Source organism: Electrona antarctica (assembly GCF_951216825.1).
Source record: "Electrona antarctica genome assembly, contig: scaffold_168, whole genome shotgun sequence".
NCBI classification, from domain to species: Eukaryota; Metazoa; Chordata; class Actinopteri; order Myctophiformes; family Myctophidae; genus Electrona; species Electrona antarctica.
Genome location: NW_027637616.1, coordinates 228,069 through 235,693, shown reverse-complemented (window position 1 = coordinate 235,693; position 7,625 = coordinate 228,069).

Below are 7,625 nucleotides of genomic sequence, written 5' to 3'. Positions count from 1 at the left end.
TAAGCAATAACAAAAACAAATAACAAAAGCATGGCATACATCACATATATAAAAAGTAGTTATCATGACTCAAGCGTAAACTAAGAACGTAAGAGTATCTATGTAAACTATACATACTATACTATATTATATATTATACATGTGTTCTATAAAGTGCTATGACTACATAAAAATGCAATTCTAGTGCTATCTACGTAAAGTCTGTTTAAAATACTATCCAAGTCAACATAAAGTGCTATCTAAGGGGCTAGGCTAGGGCAAGGGCCATGGTGGAGTCTGAAGAGGTGGGTTTTCAGACTACGGCGGAAGATTGGGAGTGAGGCTGCAGTTCTGACTGATTTCTATTTTGTGCATTCCATAGTTTTGGAGCCAGAAGGGAGAAGAGTTTGGGACGCGTGGAGCGTTGTCCTGGCGTTGGGACGTGTGGAGCGTTGTCCCTGGCGTTGGGACGTGTGGAGCGTTGTCCCTGGCGTTGGGACGTGTGGAGCGTTGCCCTGGCGTTGGGACGTGTGGAGCGTTGTCCAGGCATTGGGACGTGTGGAGCGTTGTCCCTGGCGTTGGGACGTGTGGAGCGTTGTCCTGGCGTTGGGACGTGTGGAGCGTTGTCCTGGCGTTGGGACGTGTGGAGCGTTGTCCTGGCGTTGGGACGTGTGGAGCGTTGTCACGGCGTTGGGACGTGTGGAGCGTTGTCACGGCGTTGGGACGTGTGGAGCGTTGTCACGGCGTTGGGACGTGTGGAGCGTTGTCCCTGGCGTTGGGACGCGTGGAGCGTTGTCACGGCGTTGGGACGCGTGAAGCGTTGTCCTGGCGTTGGGACGTGTGGAGCGTTGTCCTGGCGTTGGGACGTGTGGAGCGTTGTCACGGCATTGGGACGTGTGGAGCGTTGTCACGGCGCTGGGACGTGTGGAGCGTTGTCCTGGCGTTGGGACGTGTGGAGCGTTGTCCCTGGCGTTGGGACGTGTGGAGCATTGTCCTGGCGTTGGGACGTGTGGAGCGTTGTCCCTGGCGTTGGGACGTGTGGAGCGTTGTCCCTGGCGTTGGGACGTGTGGAGCGTTGTCCTGGCGTTGGGACGTGTGGAGCGTTGTCCTGGCGTTGGGACGTGTGGAGCGTTGTCCTGGCGTTGGGACGTGTGGAGCGTTGTCCCGGCGTTGGGACGTGTGGAGCGTTGTCCCTGGCGTTGGGACGTGTGGAGCGTTGTCCTGGCGTTGGGACGTGTGGAGCGTTGTCCCTGGCGTTGGGACGTGTGAAGCGTTGTCCTGGTGTTGGGACGTATGGAGCGTTGTCCCTGGCGTTGGGACGTGTGGAGCGTTGTCCCTGGCGTTGGGACGTGTGGAGCGTTGTCCCTGGCGTTGGGACGTGTGGAGCGTTGTCCTGGCGTTGGGACGTGTGGAGCGTTGTCCTGGCGTTGGGACGTGTGGAGCGTTGTCCCTGGCGTTGGGACGTGTGGAGCGTTGTCCCTGGCGTTGGGACGTGTGGAGCGTTGTCCTGGCGTTGGGACGTGTGGAGCGTTGTCCTGGCGTTGGGACGTGTGGAGCGTTGTTGTCCTGGTGTTTTTAGTGAAGGTACCTCCAGCTTCCCTGCGTTGGAGTGCACGGGAGGGTTTGTATGCTTAGTATTAATTTAGTTTCCATTTAGTTTTCGTCCGTGAAAAAAGGTAGTCGACGGACATTTTTCGTCTTAGTTTTAGTCGACGAAAACAACACTGCTTCACATGTTGTGAACGAAGCTTCATTTTTTTAACTTCATTCCATTAATAACAATGTTTTTTGCTCATTGAGGTTTGGGCCTTATAGATGGAAATGTGGCCTTTTACGGTGTTTTCTTCATTGTTTTTAGACTACTCATGTAGTCCGTTAGAAAATATAATTGTAAACGAACGCACGCACGCACGCACGCACGCACGCACGCACGCACGCACGCACGCACACACGCACGTCCTGCAAACAGGACAGATGCAAATGTAATTAGTTAATTAGGACAGATGTAAACATAGTGTATAATAGTACAGTTAATTATTATATTAGTTACTTATAGATGTAGTCACTGAACCTTATGCTGACTAAGTGTATTCCTCCTGGTCGATGTGTGATTACTTATACTGCCCCCTGGTGGAACGAGTGAGGTTTACAGTCACATTCAGCACCAGAAATCCCTCCAGTAGAAAGTTTCATGAACTGACTCAGATCATGACGTCATGGGAGGCGACACAGAAATAAATGCCAAAAATGTATTTTTATTTGAAACTAGATTAAACATAAATGATACTTTACTTTTAGAGTGGGGTGTGAGTAGTCAGTTGTATCAGTAGTGTAGAGTAGGGTGTTAGTAGTCAGTTGTATCAGTAGTGTAGAGTGGGGTGTTAGTAGTCAGTTGTATCAGTAGTGTAGAGTGGGGTGTTAGTAGTCAGTTGTATCAGTAGTGTAGAGTGGGGTGTGAGTAGTCAGTTGTATCAGTAGTGTAGAGTGGGGTGTGTGTAGTCAGTTGTATCAGTAGTGTAGAGTGGGGTGTAGTCAGTTGTATCAGTAGTGTAGAGTGGGGTGTGAGTAGTCAGTTGTATCAGTAGTGTAGAGTGGGGTGTGAGTAGTCAGTTGTATCAGTAGTGTAGAGTGGGGTGTTAGTAGTCAGTTGTATCAGTAGTGTAGAGTGGGGTGTTAGTAGTCAGTTGTATCAGTAGTGTAGAGTGGGGTGTCAGTAGTCAGTTGTATCAGTAGTGTAGAGTGGGGTGTGAGTAGTCAGTTGTATCAGTAGTGTAGAGTGGGGTGTTAGTAGTCAGTTGTATCAGTAGTGTAGAGTGGGGGTGTGAGTAGTCAGTTGTATCAGTAGTGTAGAGTGGGGTGTGTGTAGTCAGTTGTATCAGTAGTGTAGAGTGGGGTGTTAGTAGTCAGTTGTATCAGTAGTGTAGAGTGGGGTGTTAGTAGTCAGTTGTATCAGTAGTGTAGAGTGGGGTGTGTGTAGTCAGTTGTATCAGTAGTGTAGAGTGGGGTGTGAGTAGTCAGTTGTATCAGTAGTGTAGAGTGGGGTGTGAGTAGTCAGTTGTATCAGTAGTGTAGAGTGGGGTGTGTGTAGTCAGTTGTATCAGTAGTGTAGAGTGGGGTGTGTGTAGTCAGTTGTATCAGTAGTGTAGAGTGGGGTGTTAGTAGTCAGTTGTATCAGTAGTGTAGAGTGGGGTGTTAGTAGTCAGTTGTATCAGTAGTGTAGAGTGGGGTGTGAGTAGTCAGTTGTATCAGTAGTGTAGAGTGGGGTGTTAGTAGTCAGTTGTATCAGTAGTGTAGAGTGGGGTGTTAGTAGTCAGTTGTATCAGTAGTGTAGAGTGGGGTGTTAGTAGTCAGTTGTATCAGTAGTGTAGAGTGGGGGTGTGAGTAGTCAGTTGTATCAGTAGTGTAGAGTGGGGTGTGTGTAGTCAGTTGTATCAGTAGTGTAGAGTGGGGTGTGAGTAGTCAGTTGTATCAGTAGTGTAGAGTGGGGTGTGAGTAGTCAGTTGTATCAGTAGTGTAGAGTGGGGTGTTAGTAGTCAGTTGTATCAGTAGTGTAGAGTGGGGTGTTAGTAGTCAGTTGTATCAGTAGTGTAGAGTGGGGTGTTAGTAGTCAGTTGTATCAGTAGTGTAGAGTGGGGTGTGAGTAGTCAGTTGTATCAGTAGTGTAGAGTGGGGTGTGAGTAGTCAGTTGTATCAGTAGTGTAGAGTGGGGTGTTAGTAGTCAGTTGTATCAGTAGTGTAGAGTGGGGTGTTAGTAGTCAGTTGTATCAGTAGTGTAGAGTGGGGTGTGAGTAGTCAGTTGTATCAGTAGTGTAGAGTGGGGTGTTAGTAGTCAGTTGTATCAGTAGTGTAGAGTGGGGTGTTAGTAGTCAGTTGTATCAGTAGTGTAGAGTGGGGTGTTAGTAGTCAGTTGTATCAGTAGTGTAGAGTGGGGTGTGAGTAGTCAGTTGTATCAGTAGTGTAGAGTGGGGTGTGAGTAGTCAGTTGTATCAGTAGTGTAGAGTGGGGTGTGAGTAGTCAGTTGTATCAGTAGTGTAGAGTGGGGTGTTAGTAGTCAGTTGTATCAGTAGTGTAGAGTGGGGGTGTGAGTAGTCAGTTGTATCAGTAGTGTAGAGTGGGGTGTGTGTAGTCAGTTGTATCAGTAGTGTAGAGTGGGGTGTTAGTAGTCAGTTGTATCAGTAGTGTAGAGTGGGGTGTTAGTAGTCAGTTGTATCAGTAGTGTAGAGTGGGGTGTTAGTAGTCAGTTGTATCAGTAGTGTAGAGTGGGGGTGTGAGTAGTCAGTTGTATCAGTAGTGTAGAGTGGGGTGTGTGTAGTCAGTTGTATCAGTAGTGTAGAGTGGGGTGTTAGTAGTCAGTGGTATCAGTAGTGTAGAGTGGGGTGTTAGTAGTCAGTTGTATCAGTAGTGTAGAGTGGGGGTGTGAGTAGTCAGTTGTATCAGTAGTGTAGAGTGGGGTGTGTGTAGTCAGTTGTATCAGTAGTGTAGAGTGGGGTGTGAGTAGTCAGTTGTATCAGTAGTGTAGAGTGGGGTGTTAGTAGTCAGTTGTATCAGTAGTGTAGAGTGGGGTGTTAGTAGTCAGTTGTATCAGTAGTGTAGAGTGGGGGTGTGAGTAGTCAGTTGTATCAGTAGTGTAGAGTGGGGTGTGTGTAGTCAGTTGTATCAGTAGTGTAGAGTGGGGTGTGTGTAGTCAGTTGTATCAGTAGTGTAGAGTGGGGTGTTAGTAGTCAGTTGTATCAGTAGTGTAGAGTGGGGTGTGAGTAGTCAGTTGTATCAGTAGTCTGTAGTGCATGTATGGATGTGTGTGAATGTAGTGTATGTGCAGGTGCATTAACTAATTAAGGACCAAACTAACTCAAAATAACCAAAACCAAACAATGTTAGCCTGCTTAAATACTCCTAGCCAGATTGGAGTCAGGTGTGGCGTGTGCCTCTTCCTCTATAGCAGTGATTCCCAACATGTGTGCCGCGGACAACGGACAACACATAGGGGGCTCTGACCCCATATTTAAGATGATAATATGTGAATATTATAATGTGAAATGAATGGACATATTTAAAACGATTAGAAATGATCCTTATGTGCCCAAATTAGAGCTGGCATAATTGGTCTGCATATTGAGACAGGCAGATATGTAGGATAGATTATGTAGTCTGTGTGATCTAAAGGACATTTTTATTGTCCATTCTACAACTCTATTAGGGAGAGACTTTTTAATGAGATAGATCCAAATCATGAATTTATATGGTTGGAGGACTTCGAGAAACTAAAACGACTATTTCAAAAGTACACCTTGTCAGTTGTTTTCAATGTACTTTGTTAAATGACTTGTCAGTGTTGTTGTCTTCTTCTTCTATCGGGTTTCATGGCGGTCGGCAAACCTAAATGGTGCATTACCGCCACCTACTAGACTGAGTGTGGAAACAGTGTTGTTGTCAGGGGGGGAGGGTGGAGGTCGGGGAGAAGCAAACCACGCCTACTATATTTAGGAGACCATTTGTAGGCTTTGTGTACCATTTCGCCTCTAGTGGCTCCAATGAAGTTGGCCCATCTTCATACATAAACCATCTTTGCTCTATAGTACCTATAGAGTCTATAGGCACACCCCTGGAGGCTGGTCCCCTCCAGGGGTGTGCCTATAGACTATAGGCACACCCCTGCAGGCTGGTCCCCTCCAGGGGTGTGCCTATAGACTATAGGCACACCCCTGGAGGCTGGTCCCCTCCAGGGGTGTGCCTATAGACTATAGGCACACCCCTGGAGGCTGGTCCCCTCCAGGGGTGTGCCTATAGTCTATAGGCACACCCCTGGAGGCTGGTCCCCTCCAGGGGTGTGCCTATAGACTATAGGCACACCCCTGCAGGCTGGTCCCCTCCTCCTACACATGGACAGAGAACACCACTATCAGAACACAGCAACATCACACAAACAGGATGGGTCAACTCATCACAAAAGTTACATTTCATTCCACATTACATAACGTGTCACAACCAATTAATTCTGCTCCGTTTGGTTCTTAACCCATTTAGACCCAACGTCCACATTTAAAAAATGTCTTCTGAATCCTGACAGTTTTCTGAAATACCTCATGTTTCTACAGGTATATCAGTGGTGCTCAATATTTCATGTCAAAGACCCCAAAAAATGTTATGTAATTGGCCACCGAACCCCATCTGATGTTGTTCCAGGGACCTCCCCCCCAGAAGCAAAGATTCGAGTTAAAATTAGTTAAAAAAATAGCAGATCTACAAGCTCATAGTGCGGCACTCTGTGCCGCGCTATGAGCTTGTAGATCTGCTACAAGCTCCATGATGCATAAAACACCAAAAGGGGTTCCCGCCCAGAATGGGTTAAGCAGTGATGTTATTTTGCTACAATATATTGCATTCCAGTAACAGTGTCTCCAGCTCTGTAATAAAACAGAACAACATACACTTGTCAGGTGGGTTGCCAATCAGGGCAACCTGATAGTTATCAGAATAATGTCAAATCTGGTTATATATTATCTTCACCAGTGTGTTTGTAAAGGTGTCTACTAGCATATCCCACATTGGTTTCTATTCAACCACCCTATAGGGACATTCTTGACAGCTGCTGAAAGTTGGGGTACCATCAACAACCAATATAAGGCTAAATGTTCTAAATGTCATTATGCTTTAAGTAGCATGTGACATGTCAAACTAGGAGGTTTTCATGATTCTGAATTGATAGTTGAATATTATAAACCAATGTGGGATATGTTAGTAGACACCTTTACAAACACATTGGTGGAGACAATTCTTGGTAAGAAATGTATTCCCAGGTTTTATTAATATCCTATAAATCTGTCATCACTTCCATGTCAAGATTGGTGGAAGGCCCCTCTCTATCCTGATTGGATGAAGGCTGTGCCACCTAGCCAAAAACGAAACCTACTTTTTTTTGACTCCAGGGGTTAACTGGGGACAGGGAGGAACTCCTTATATGGTCAACACACTCTACAGTATGGAGGATTATCACAACGAAACAACAAAAATAAGTGATATTTGAATTGTGAAATCACTGAATATACCTTTAAATGACGTAAAACTCACCATCATTGCGGCTGTACGAAAAGCTTGACATATCCTCTTTCAATCTGCAAAGTGTTTGTTTACAGAGCACATTATTTGCTGACCTGAGGTGTGTTCATTCCTCAGCGTTTGGCAGTACAGGTCGTTGTGGCTCCTTTTCGTGTGTTGATGGAGGAAGGTGGAGGGACAGTCCATATATGGACACTCAAACAGGAAGGCGGAGGAACCAAGGAAGCTTTGAGAAGGAAGATAAGTGGTCACGTGACTGGGCTGCGCCATGCCACTTTCATGGACACTTTCATGGGAGCCAAACTACCAAGGACTGTCTAAAGAGGACGAGAAGCGAAGGCCACCGTAGACCGTACGGGCGACGCCATGTTGCTCCATGGAAGGAAAGAAACATGCGCAGTTGAGACCAAGGAAGCTGAAGGCGGAAGTGTTGGCTGCATATAGCCCATTGCGCATGTTTCTTTCCTTCCATGGAGCAACATGGCGTCGCACGTACAGTCTTCGCGTCTCGTCCTCTTTAGACAGTCCTTGCAAACTACCCGGAAGTTTGGCAGAATGCACTGGAGTCAATGAGAGCTCAGTGACCAGCT